Below are 13,525 nucleotides of genomic sequence, written 5' to 3'. Positions count from 1 at the left end.
AAACCACCTAGGGATAGTTGCACTTTCAGAAGGTGTGGAAATAAAGAAAATCGGTCAATGCTTCTCCGAGCAAAGGGCCTCCCTGCGCACACATTAGTTTCCTGGGCATGCTTGTTTCTTCTCAATGTTGCGAGCACTTTGAGCATGTTGGCAACTCCATAGCTAGCTAGCTGCCTCATCTTGCAATTGATGCTGACACATTTGCAGCAAACACATGAGGCAATAGAGATGACTCAACATGAGTCCATATCATGCAGTTCCCCTGAAATCATATTCATTGTCCTGAATCTGAAAAGATAGGAAAATAGTAGCTATACTTAAACGGTGTTGCAAAATTGTAGCACATATCAATAGCTCGGCATGACAAAACACGATCATCTGGATGAAGGGGATACTGACCTGCCTGAGGAAGATTATATATAATTTCATAAGTCCTTGGTTGACACCTTCGGCTGCACTGCTTGTTTGCTCCTCCACACATGATAGGATCGTTCCGCACTGCATTCAGCAAGTCAACGTACGAATAAGCTAATTTCATCTTGCGGTGGTCATTGTACCTAGTTACGAATGTCGGAATACCTGGAGTACCATGAGGTTAGCTAATAGCAGGTAGATGCAGCCATATAAATTTTGTGCGGTGCTACCAAAATTGAGGTTTGTATCCCTTCCCGTTATGAGAATTCTTCTTGAAGTTGGTAGAATGTGACAAATTGTTCTTTGCATCAAACTTGCCTTTCCCCTGAGATTTGTTCTTGTTGTTTTGGGGCTGGTTGGGCTGGAAGTTCTTCTCATGTACCATGTGGGCACTAGAAGCTCCCTCAGCAACCCGAGCATGTGTGTATTTTGCTCTCGCCTTCTCCTCAAAATCAAGAGTGCTAATGAGATCCAAAACAGAAAACTCATGTCTCTTGTTTTCTAGAGAAGTAGCAAAATTGTTCCACGAAGGTGGATGCTTGGCAATGATGGTCCCAACAACAATTTGTCCGGCAACATACACTTAAAGTACTCAAGTTCCTTAGAGAGTGACTATATCTCATGAGTCTGCTGAACAACAGAGTGCTCATCAGTCATCTTGTAGTCACAGAATTGCTCCATGACGTACAACTCGTTGCCAGCGCCCGAGGGCCCAAACGTGGCCTCAAGCGCAGCCCACATGTCTTTGCCGCTGTCAAACGACATATATGAATCCACAATGGAATCGTCAAGAACACTCAGCAGGGCGGCTTTTAAGAGGGTATCCATGTTCTGAAAAGCTTCCTGCTGTGTAGGATTAAGATCGCCCTCAGGCTTACCCTTAGTGGCGTCATAACAGTACATGATCTGAAACCAATATACTGCTCTTGTGCGCTGATACGTCTCCAACGTATCTACTTTTCCAAACACTTTTGCCCTTGTTTTGGACTCTAACTTGCATGATTTGAATGAAACTAACCCGGACTGACGCTGTTTTCAGCAGAACGACCATGATGTTGTTTTATGTGTAGAAAAGAAAAGTTCTCAGAATGTCCTGGAAATCCACGGAGGCACTTTTTGGAATTAATAAGAATTTTTGGCGAAAGAATCAATGCCAGGGGCCCCACAGGCTGTCCACGAGACAGGGGGCGCGCCCCCCTAGGGCGCAACCTCCTATCTCATGGGCCCCTGGACCTCCACCGACGTCAACTCCAACTCCATATATTCCGTCTCAGAGAGAAAAAATCAAGGAGAAAGTTTCAGCGCGTTTTACGACACAGAGCCGCTGCCAAGCCCTAATCTCTCTCGGGAGGGCTGATCTGGAGTCCGTTCGGGGCTCCGGAGAGGGGGATTCGTCGCCATCGTCATCATCAACCATCCTCCATCACCAATTTCATGATGCTCACAGCCGTGCGTGAGTAATTCCATCGTTGGCTTGCTGGACGCTGATGGGTTGGATGAGATTTACCATGTAGTCAAGTTAGTTTTTTTAGGGTTTGATCCCTAGTATCCACTATGTTTTGAGATTGATGTTGCTATGACTTTGCTATGCTTAATGCTTGTCACTAAGGCCCGAGTGCCATGATTTCAGATCTGAACCTATTATGTTTTCATGAATATATGTGTGTTCTTGATCCTATCTTGCAAGTCTATAGTCACCTATTATGTGTTATGATCCGACAACCCCGAAGTGACAATAATCGGGATACTTCTCGGTGATGACCGTAGTTTGAGGAGTTCATGTATTCACTATGTGCTAATGCTTTGTTCCGGTTCTCTATTAAAAGGAGGCCTTAATATCCCTTAGTTTCCGTTAGGACCCCACTGCCACGGGAGGGTAGGACAAAAGATGTCATGCAAGTTCTTTTCCATAAGCACATATGACTATTTACGAAATACATGCCTACATTACATTGATGAATTGGAGCTAGTTCTATATCACCCTATGTTATAACTATTGCATGAGGAATCGCATCCGGCATAATTATCCATCACTGATCCATTGCCTACGAGCTTTTCATATATTGTTCTTCGCTTATTTACTTTTCCGTTGATACTATTACAACTACTACAAAACCCCAAAAACATTTATCTTTACTTTTGCTATCGTTACCTTTATTATCATACCACTTTTGCTACTAAACACTTTGCTGCAGATACTAAGTTATGCAGGTGTGGTTGAATTGACAACTCAACTGCTAATACTCAAGAATATTCTTTGGCTCCCCTTGTGTCGAATCAATAAATTTGGGTTGAATACTTTACCCTCGAAAGCTGTTGCGATCCCCTACACTTGTGGGTTATCAAGACTAGTTTCTGGCGCCGTTGCCGGTGAGCATAGCTCTATTTTCTGAGTCACTTGGGATTTATATCTGTTGATCACTATGAAGAACTTGAAAGACGCTAAAACCAATATTTTGCCCTCAACTACGAGGGGAGGTAAGGAACTGCCATCTAGCTTTGCACTAGATTCTCCTTTCGTTATTAGTAGGCTTGCGACACCTAAACCTACTACTGCTATGAATTCTGATATATCGCATGTTATTGATGATGGCACTTCTGCTATGCATGATGAAACTACTTCTGTGCGTGATACTACTTTGCCATTAGGTGAATTTCTTGATGAACAACTTGCTAGAGTTAGGGGGAATGATATTACTAAAGAACCTATTATTGATGATAGTGATGATGAAGGTCCCCCAATGATTATGTATTACCTGTTATTCCTAAGGGTTATGTTATGAATGAAGAAGCTTCTAGGGAAATTTTAGCTTGCAATGATAGAAATGATCTTAAGAAATTATTAGCTAAATGGAAGCAGCAGTCTCTTAATGCTAGAATGAAACCCGGTCCTGCTTTTGCTACTTCATCTATCTGTGTTACTGATAAGGCTTATGAATTCTTTGTTGATCCTGATATTATTACTTTAGTTGAATCTGATCCTTTTTATGGCCTTGAATCTGAAACTGTTGTGGCACATCTTACCAAGTTGAATGATATAGCCACCCTGTTTACTAATGATGAGAAGTCTCGCTATTTATATATCCTTAAGATATTTCCATTCTCATTAAAGGGTGATGCTAAGACTTGGTATAATTCTCTTGCACCTGGTTGTGTGCGTAGTCCCTATGATATGATTTATTACTTCTCTGCTAAATATTTCCCTGCTCATAAGAAACAAGCTGCCTTGCGGGAAATATATAATTTTCTGCAAATCAAAGAAGAGAATCTCCCACAAGCTTGGGGGAGGCTTCTCCGGTTACTTAATGCTTTGCCTGATCATCCTCTTAAGAAAAATTAAATACTTGATATCTTTTATAATGGACTAACCGATGCTTCCAAAGACTACTTGGATAGTTGTGCTGGTTGTGTTTTCTGAGAAAGAACAGTCGACGAAGCTGAAATACTATTGAATAATATGTTGACTAATGAAAATAATTGGACTCTTCTCGAGCCAGTTCCTGAAGTAATTCTTGAACCAATTAAGCCAACTCCTGAGCGTATTCCTAAACCCACTCCTAAGAAGAGAGGTGTTCTATTTCTCAGTCCTGAAGATATGCAAGAGGCAAAGAAATCAATGAAAGAAAAAGGTATTAAAGCTGAAGATGTTAAGAATTTACCACCTATTGAAGAAATACATGGTCTTAATATACCTCTTGAGGAACCATATTGTCTTGATAACCCGACACAGGTAGTAAAGGTAAATTCTCTCTATAGATATGATAAAGTTGAAATCCCCTCTAGTAAATTTCATAGCCCGTGCTTAGATGAATTTGATGACTTTATGGCTAGACAAGAAAGTTTTAATGCTTATGTTGGTAGAGAGTTAAAGAATAATGCTTTCGAGATAGGACGCGTAAGTGATAATCTGGCTAGAGTTAAAGATGAACTTCACCGCGTTAGCAAATATGCTTCTATGGTTGCTACTCAAGCTGAGCAAGTACTTAAAGCTCAAAATGATTTGCTTGATGAATTAAATAATAAAAATGACTTTGCGGTTAGAGTGGCTACTAGAACTGGTAGAATGACTCTGGAACCTTTGTATCCTGAAGGCCACCCTAAGAGAATCGAGAAAGATTCTCAGAGAAACAATTTAGAAGCACCTAGTTCTTCTAAAAAGAAGAAGAAGAAAAACGATACAACTTTGCATGCTTCTAGTGAACCTACTGTAGACACACCTGAGAATCCCAATGATATTTCTATCTCTGATGCTGAAACACAATCAGGTGATGAACATGAACCTAGTGATAATGTTAATGAGAATGTTCATGTTGATGCTCAACCTAGCAAAGACAATGATGTAGAGATTGAACCTGCTGTTGATCTTGATAATCCACAATCAAAGAATCAACAATATGATAAGAGAGATTTCGTTGCTAGGAAGCACGATAAAGAAAGAGAACCATGGGCTCAGAAACCCATGCCCTTTCCTCCTAAACCATCCAAGTCAAAGGATGATGAGAATTTTGAGCGCTTTGCTGAAATGATAGACCTATTTTCTTACGTATGCGCTTAACTGATATGCTTAAAGTAAATCCTTATGCTAAGTATATGAATGATATCATCACAAATAAAAGAAAGATACCAGAAGCTGAAATTTCCACCATGCTTGCTAATTACACTTTTAAGGGTGGAATACCAAAGAAACTTAGAGATCCGGGTGTACCAACTATACCATGCTCTATTAAAAGAAACTATGTTAGAACTGCTTTATGTGATCTTGGAGCCGATGTTAGTGTTATGCATCTCTCTTTATATCGTAGACTTGAATTGAATAAGTTGGCACCTACTGAAATATCTTTGCAAATGGCTGATAAATCAACTGCTATACCTGTCGGCATTTGTGAGGATGTGCCTGTTGTGGTTGCAAATATCACTATCTTAACGGACTTTGTTATTCTTGATATTCCCGAGGACGATAATATGTCTATTATCCTTGGTAGACCTTTTCTTAATATTGTAGGGGCTGTTATTGATTGCAACAAAGGCAATGTCACTTTTCATGTTAATGGTAATGAGCACACGGTACACTTTCCGAGGAAACAATCTCAAGTTCATAGCATCAATTCTATTGAAAAAGTTCCAAATATCATTTTTGGAGGTTTTGAATTTCCTCTCCCTACTGTCAAGAAAAAGTATGATATTCTTATTGTTGGGGATTTTCATATCCCCGTTGAGGTAACTTAGTGTTATTCGAAATTTCTCCGGTTCCGTGTTATTCGGAATGAGTTTGTTAACAAGACTTGATCAACCTTGTTAGTGGATTCATTTTGATGATCACGAGATGGATGAAACTAGAAGGCACAACCTTCTGTACCCTCTCTTTACTTTTTGTTATTTAGAATAAATAAAAGCAAAAATAGTATTATTTGTCTGTTTTTTGAATTATCCGTGCGTTAAAAAATAGTCCGAAAATAAAAGTGCTCCAAATGCCCCGCAAATTTAGTAGATTTTTTCTGGAATATTTGAGGATTTTAGGCACTGAAAACACTGCAGGAGGGGCAAGCACCAGACCATGAGAGAGTTGGGCGCGCCCCCCCTATAGGGCACCCCCCTGTCTCGTGGGCCCCTGGTGGCTCCCCTCCACTTATGCCAGCACCCACACACTTCATCTTCTACCCAAAAAAATCCCCATCCAGCTCAAGCACGAGTTCTAGCTCGTTTTGCTGCGATTTTCGATCTCTTAGCTCAAAGCTCCATTCACAAAACTGCTTTGGGAGATTGTTGCTTGGTATGTGACTCCTCCATTGGTCCAATTAGTTTTTGTTCTAGTGCTTTATTCATTGCAAATTTTTGCTGCATAGGTGACCTTGTTCTTGAGCTTGCATGTTAAATTTTTGAGGTCCCAAGCAAGTCCAATGCATGATATAGGCTCTAGGCACTTGTAGGAGTAGTTGCTATCAATCTTGTTTAGTTTTATTCACTTTTATTTTGAAGTTACTAAAATTTCAGAAATTTTCAGAAAAAGAAATATGCTTAGAAGAATGTACCAAGGTGGTTCCTCGGCAAAGAAAGGGCCAAGGATTGCTATACGTGAACAAGATGTTAAATTGCCGAGGGACACAAATGTACGGGCTTGTGAGTGGCCATCCGATGATTTTATGGTCGAAGCAGGCTTCAAGGAGGAATTTGACGCGTATGTGCGTAATGCCGAGCTGGAGGACTTCTTACAAGATAAGTGTCCTCAGTATTATCAATTGATTGATTCCTTTGTGCGGAGGTTCGAATATATCTCTGCGCGTAATTCTCCTAGTGTCATGTTTGATATTTATGATACATCTTATACCATGGATTTAGAGGATTTCACAACTGCTTGCAAACTCCGCAGTGGGGTAATATTAATGATCCTCGGAAATCTAAATTTAGAGATTTTCTTGCTAGTATTACTGTGGGAGAATCTAGGGACATAACACAAGCTACCATAGGGAGCATTCATTTTCCTGCTATACATTATTTTGCTCTCTTCATTGGTAGATGCATTAACGATAAGGACAAAGCAGGTCACATGTGTGTCCCTGATCTTTGTGTCCTCAAGAGTTTCGTGTCAGGTTATAAAGGTTATAACTTGGGGGCAATAGTTGCATGTAGGTTGAAGAATAATAGTAGAAGGGGTGATTTCTTTGGAGGAATTTATGCAACCCGTGTGGATAATTTTCTTAATATAGCTCCATGAGAGGGGGATATGATTGTACCTCCTGTTTATTTGGATAAAGAAGCTATGTTTGATCATCATTTTCTTAAGAGGAATGAACAATTCCTCCATTATCGACTAATCTATGACAGGTGCAATGTCGTCCCTGTTACTCTTCCTGCCCCCTACCTTTTTGATTATCAGACAAAAGGAAGATATGTTGTCACCAGGGAGGACGCAACTGAATATGAGAGGGGAATGGAGGCAGCTCGCCAACACGCTGCTGCTCAGGAGGCGGTCACCTCTGCATCTCAGTACGACCCCAGTTTCTCTTATGGATATCAGCCAGGCGGTCATTAGTATTAGACCAACTTAGGCCAAAAGCCTAAGCTTGGGGGAGTACGTATTTCTCACCGACTTTACATTCATGTTCACACACTAGTCATCGGTGCTCATACTCTTTCATTGTATTATCCATGCTAGTTTAAATTTATTTTTCTAGTTTCTTCTTGAGTGTTTGATAAACCTTGAGAAAAACCAAAAAATTAGTTAGTTTAATTTCAATGCTTGTAGTAGAAATTAAAATGAAAAACCAAAAAGATTTCTTGTTCTTCTTTTACTTGTTGGGAGCTTTCTCGTGTAAATAGTTTTATTTTCTTTTCTTTCCTTTGTGGGTCGAGAAGACCATATTGAAAATGTTTAGTGTCTCTTATATGCATGATTGTTTATTTAATTTAGAGCCCATATTACTTGTCTTGTCTCTTGAGTTGAATGCTTGCAGATTCCAGCTTAGTCCAATGCACGTGCACTCTTATTATTATACACATCGTTCGGTCGTGCAAGTGAAAGGCAATAATGACGATATATGATGGACTTATTGGGATGAGAAAAGCTGGTATGAACTCGACCTCTCTTGTTTTTGTAAATATGATGATTCATTATTCCTGAGTCAGCTATTATGAAGTAAACATATTTGCAATGACATTTAGAGATTATAGTTGCTTGTGCCATGCTTGATTAGCTATGAGTTATAATGGTTTACCTTGCATGCCAACATGCTATTAGAATGATTATGATGTGGTATGATGGGATGGTATCCTCCTTTGAATGTATTGAGTGACTCGACTTGGCACATGTTCATGCATGTAGTTGAAACAAATCAACATAGCCTTCATGATATTTATGTTCATGGTGGATTATATCCTACTCATGCTTGTACTCGGTGTGAATTAATTTTAATGCATGTTTACGACTGTTGTCGCTCTCTCAGTTGGTCGCTTCCCAGTCTTTTGCTAGCCTTCACCTGTACTAAGCGGGAATACTGCTTGTGCATCAAAACTCCTTAAATCCCAAAGTTGTTCCATATGAGTCCACTATACCTTCCTATGTGCGCTATTTACCTGCCGTTCCAAGTAAATTTGTATGTGCCAAACTCCAAACCTTCAAATGAAATTCTGTTTTGTATGCTCGAGCAGCTCATGTTACAACTAGGGCTGCCTATATCTTCCATGCTAGGTGGGTTATTCTCACGAGGAGTGGACTCCGCTCCTCATTCATGAGAAAGGGCCAGTAACCGGGATGCCCAGCCCCATGATCCAAGAAGATCATAGCAAATCAAAATAATTAAACAAAACTCACCCAGGGCTGTTGTATGTTGGAGGCACTCGTTGTTTCGAGCAAGCCATGGATTGATGCTTGTTGGTGGATGGGGGAGTATAAACCTTTACCATTCTGTTTGGGAACTGCCTATAATGCATTTAGTATGGAAGATACAGCCATCTCATAGTTGTTGCGTTGACAACAAAAGTATGCCGCTCAAAATGTTATTCAATCTCTATTTTAAAATCGAGCTCTGGCACCTCTACAAATCATTGCTTCCCTCTGCGAAGGGCCTATCTATTTACTTTTTTATGTTGAGTCATCATCCTTCTTATTAAAAGCACCCGCTGGAGAGCACACTGTCATTTGCATTCATTATTATTGGTTTATATTGGGTATGACTTGACTGGATCTCTTTTACCATGAATTACAATGTTTAGTCAGTCCTTGGTCTTTAAAGGTGCTCTACATTTATGTTTTGCGGTCTCAGAAAGGGCTAGCGAGATACCATTTTGTTATATCATGTTATGATTATTTTGAGAAAGTGTTGTCATCCGAGTTTTATTATTATGGCTCGTTAGCTGATTATGTTATTGATATGAGTAATTGTGAGAGCCAAGTGTTATTGTGAGTATGGTTAGTTCACAATATTTGCTGAAACTTGAATGCTGGCTTTTCATGTTTACAACAACAAGAGCAAACAGAGTTTGTAAAAGTTTTTCTTTATCACTTTCAGTTTATCAACTGAATTGCTTGAGGACAAGCAAAGGTTTAAGCTTGGGGGAGTTGATACGTCTCCAACGTATCTACTTTTCCAAACACTTTTGCCCTTGTTTTGGACTCTAACTTGCATGATTTGAATGAAACTAACCCGGACTGACGCTGTTTCCAGCAGAACTACCATGATGTTGTTTTATGTGTAGAAAAGAAAAGTTCTCGGAATGTCCTGGAAATCCATGGAGGCACTTTTTGGAATTAATAAGATTTTTTGGCGAAAGAATCAATGCCAGGAGGCCCACAGGCTGTCCACGAGACAGGGGGGCGCGCCCCCCTAGGGCGTGGCCTCCTATCTTGTGGGCCCCCTGGACCTCCATCGACGTCAACTCCAACTCCATATATTCCGTCTCGGGGAGAAAAAATCAAGGTGAAAGTTTCATCGCATTTTATGACACGGAGCCGCCGCCAAGCCCTAATCTCTCTCGGGAGGGCTGATCTGGAGTCCATTCGGGGCTCCGGAGAGGGGGATTCATCGCCGTCGTCACCATCAACCATCCTCCATCAACAATTTCATGATGCTCACCGCCGTGCGTGAGTAATTCCATCGTAGGCTTGCTGGACGGTGATGGGTTGGATGAGATTTACCATGTAATCAAGTTAGTTTTGTTAGGGTTTGATCCCTAGTATCCACTATGTTCTGAGATTGATGTTGCTATGACTTTGGTATGCTTAATGTTTGTCACTAGGGCTCGAGTGCCATGATTTCAGATCCGAACCTATTATGTTTTCATGAATATATGTGTGTTCTTGATCCTATCTTGCAAATCTGTAGTCACCTATTATGTGTTATGATCCGACAACCCCGAAGTGACAATAATCGGGATACTTCTCGGTGATGACCGTAGTTTGAGGAGTTCATGTATTTACTATGTGCTAATGCTTTGTTCCGGTTCTCTATTAAAAGGAGGCCTTAATATCCCTTAGTTTCCGTTAGGACCCCGCTGCCACGGGAGGGTAGGACAAAAGATGTCATGCAAATTCTTTTCCATAAGCACGCATGACTATTTACGGAATACATGCCTACATTACATTGATGAATTGGAGCTAGTTATATATCACACTATGTTATAACTATTGCATGAGGAATCGCATCCAGCATAATTATCCATCACTGATCCATTGCCTATGAGCTTTTCATATATTGTTCTTTGCTTATTTACTTTTCCGTTGCTACTGTTACAACTACTACAAAAACCCAAAAACATTTATATTTACTTTTGCTATCGTTACCTTTATTATCATACCACTTTTGCTACTAAACACTTTGCTGCAGATACTAAGTTATCCAGGTGTGGTTGAATTGACAACTCAACTGCTAATACTCAAGAATATTCTTTGGCTCCCCTTGTGTCGAATCAATAAATTTGGGTTGAATAATTTACCCTCGAAAGCTGTTGCAATCCCCTACACTTGTGGGTTATCATGCGCCACCTTTTATATTGCACCCCCTTAAAAGTAGGCAGCTTCAAAAGCACAGCAAAACCAGTCGGAGTAAATTGCCTGTAATCAGGTTTTTGGATTGGATTGTTGAATATATGAGCAATTTAGTACGAGATTTAATCCGAATCAAGAGTAAATAGATCACAACGACAATTGCAAACATCAAAGTAATGATGCGGACTAAACCAGGAGGACAGGATCACATACTGTACAGCGGGAGCAGAACCGATGTGGTTGATGTTGTCACTCATGTTGTTGATGAAGAGGTTACCGAGGTCGGGGAAGAAGGCTGTCATTGAGGAAGTCGTCGCTAGCAGCAGTCACAGGAGTGTGCTCCCCAAAAACCTGATCGCCCCTCTCCCGTACAGGATCACAGAAGGCGGGGTTCGGAGGACTACTGTCCCTTCTCGTGGTGCACGCCGAAAGGAGGGCTGGAGAAGAATTGCGTGGCAGCGCTAAGATCTGGAACGGTGCGAAACCATATGATACAGCGGCGGCTAGGGTAGAGCATGTCACGTCGGTCGTGCGAGTACAATAGTAGGACTTTGGCCCCCAAACCCCACGTCCAAGTCAATAATAGCCCACCAAGGTTTGTCTCAAAAAAAATGGAGTAATTAAGGCGTCCGTTAATCCCTTTAGTATAAATACTATATCATTAATAATGGCCCCACCTTTTGTCTCGCAAAGTATGTTGGAGTACAACCGGCTACACGTTTATTACAATCCGCTTCTCTTCTCTCTCCTCTTCTCTCTCCTTCAACTAAGCACCTATATTTAAATCCTTATAGCCTGCTTATGTCATCTAATTGTAGTACTTGTTCTAAAGTTACTCTCCACTGTGTAGTCTGAAATGCCGGGCGTGCAGCGGGCGGTGCCCTCGGTCGGCGTGCCGCTTCAACGGCGGAAGCAGTGAGAGGTCGCGTCGCCCTGACTTGCCATCAATGTGGAGCGGCGGGCTCAGCTGGCGCCGGGCGAGAAGCGCGCGCGGGAGGGGGGAGGGGTTTTTGTTGGGCCAAGAAGGTGAGAAGCCAACTTGGGATCGGTCCGGACGGGGAAATATCATGTGCTCCCATACTCTGCATATGACACTAGTCTATGTTACTACTCCCTCCTTTCTGGTTTATAGAGATGTTTAGAGTAACATAGTAATATGTTACATTATAAGTTACTCCCCACTATGACCAGCCTTGGCCTCTCCCAGTGCTCCACCATGTATAGCTGCTAAGCCTGCCATGTAGGCATAAAATATGATGTGGCACCAATAAACTAAGCACCTATGCATTGAAGACTTGAGTTACTAAGCCATTTAATGCACTTAGCACCTCATCTAAGCAAATCTAAGCACTTACTAGCACCGCCTTGACCGTGGACCTTGACGGTGTACGTCACCTTGTGTCTCATAATTTTCCTCATCATCATCTGAGTCCTAGAAGATTTCACCCACATCATCATTAGCATGCAGCTGCCTTGATAGACAACGTGCACAGAAGGAGTAGAGGCGACTGGGGATGCACCACCACCATGTTGTGGGCACTCCGTACGTGCTCGTGTGCGTGCAACATGCATGTTTTTCCATATGTTCTAGCTCTAAGGCCGAGGCTGCTGTCGTCTTCGTCTCCGACTAGTCGTTGAGGAACGACGACAAAGAGGTGCTGCAAGAGATGCGTAGGCGCAGTTGCGTGCGAGCTTCGCCGTAGCACGACGAACCGGATGTCGCCGCGGATGGCGCACGCCTCCATGCAGTCGAGTGTGTGCGCATGCATGTGTTAGTCACGTGCCTTCTGCGGCCGAGCGTGTGTGCATGCGCGTGTTGTGTACGTGCATTGTGTGCTCCATGCTGTGCGCGTATTTGCATGAGTTGGATCGGATGGAGTTAGTGCGTTGGCTTGTGTACATGCGTGGCTGCATGCGTCCTGTACATGCGTGGCTTGTTGCATGGTTATCAATAATTCAATATAAACTACTCCCTCCGTTCCTAAATATAAGTCTTTCTAGCCATTTCAAATAGACTACAACATACGGATGTATGTAGACATATTTTAGAGTGTAGATTCACTCATTTTGTTTTGTATGTAGTCCCTTATTGAAATCTCTAAAAAGACTTATATTTGGGAACGGAGGGAGTATTAAACATCTTCAACTCTGCATCCTGATGTACTGTTTCTAGTGGTTAGCGAAAAGTTCACGTTCTTTTATTTGTTTATAGGTGGGCAGGCGGCAATAAACAGGGGAAAACGCACAAGGTTCCTTGCAGATGCTCCACCGTGAGGTTCCTTGCTCCTTCTCGGTCGTCGGGAACCTATGCTCTTCAACTATTTTCTTTTACATGAGCTTTGTTCATCCTTTTCCCAACAGGCGAGACATCTAGCATCAAGGTGCACGTGTCATGCAAGAAAATGGAGATAATCAGATAAGCACTGCGTAAGTGAGTCATGCACTTCGATGGCACCTACGAAATATTTTTTCTCCTCGATGGCACGTGAATAGTGCACGTACTGAACGACGGAGCACGGGATGGTAGCAATGACATGGTCAGCCCTTTTTTGGAGAGAGTATGTACTAAATAACTTTGATGTGTCCTGTCAACTCGCAGAATGACGAGAAGCTTGATTACGCCTTCTCCCT

Source organism: Triticum aestivum, chromosome 7B, assembly GCF_018294505.1.
Source record: "Triticum aestivum cultivar Chinese Spring chromosome 7B, IWGSC CS RefSeq v2.1, whole genome shotgun sequence".
In the NCBI taxonomy this organism is placed as follows: Eukaryota; Viridiplantae; Streptophyta; class Magnoliopsida; order Poales; family Poaceae; genus Triticum; species Triticum aestivum.
This window is presented reverse-complemented; position numbering follows the sequence as displayed.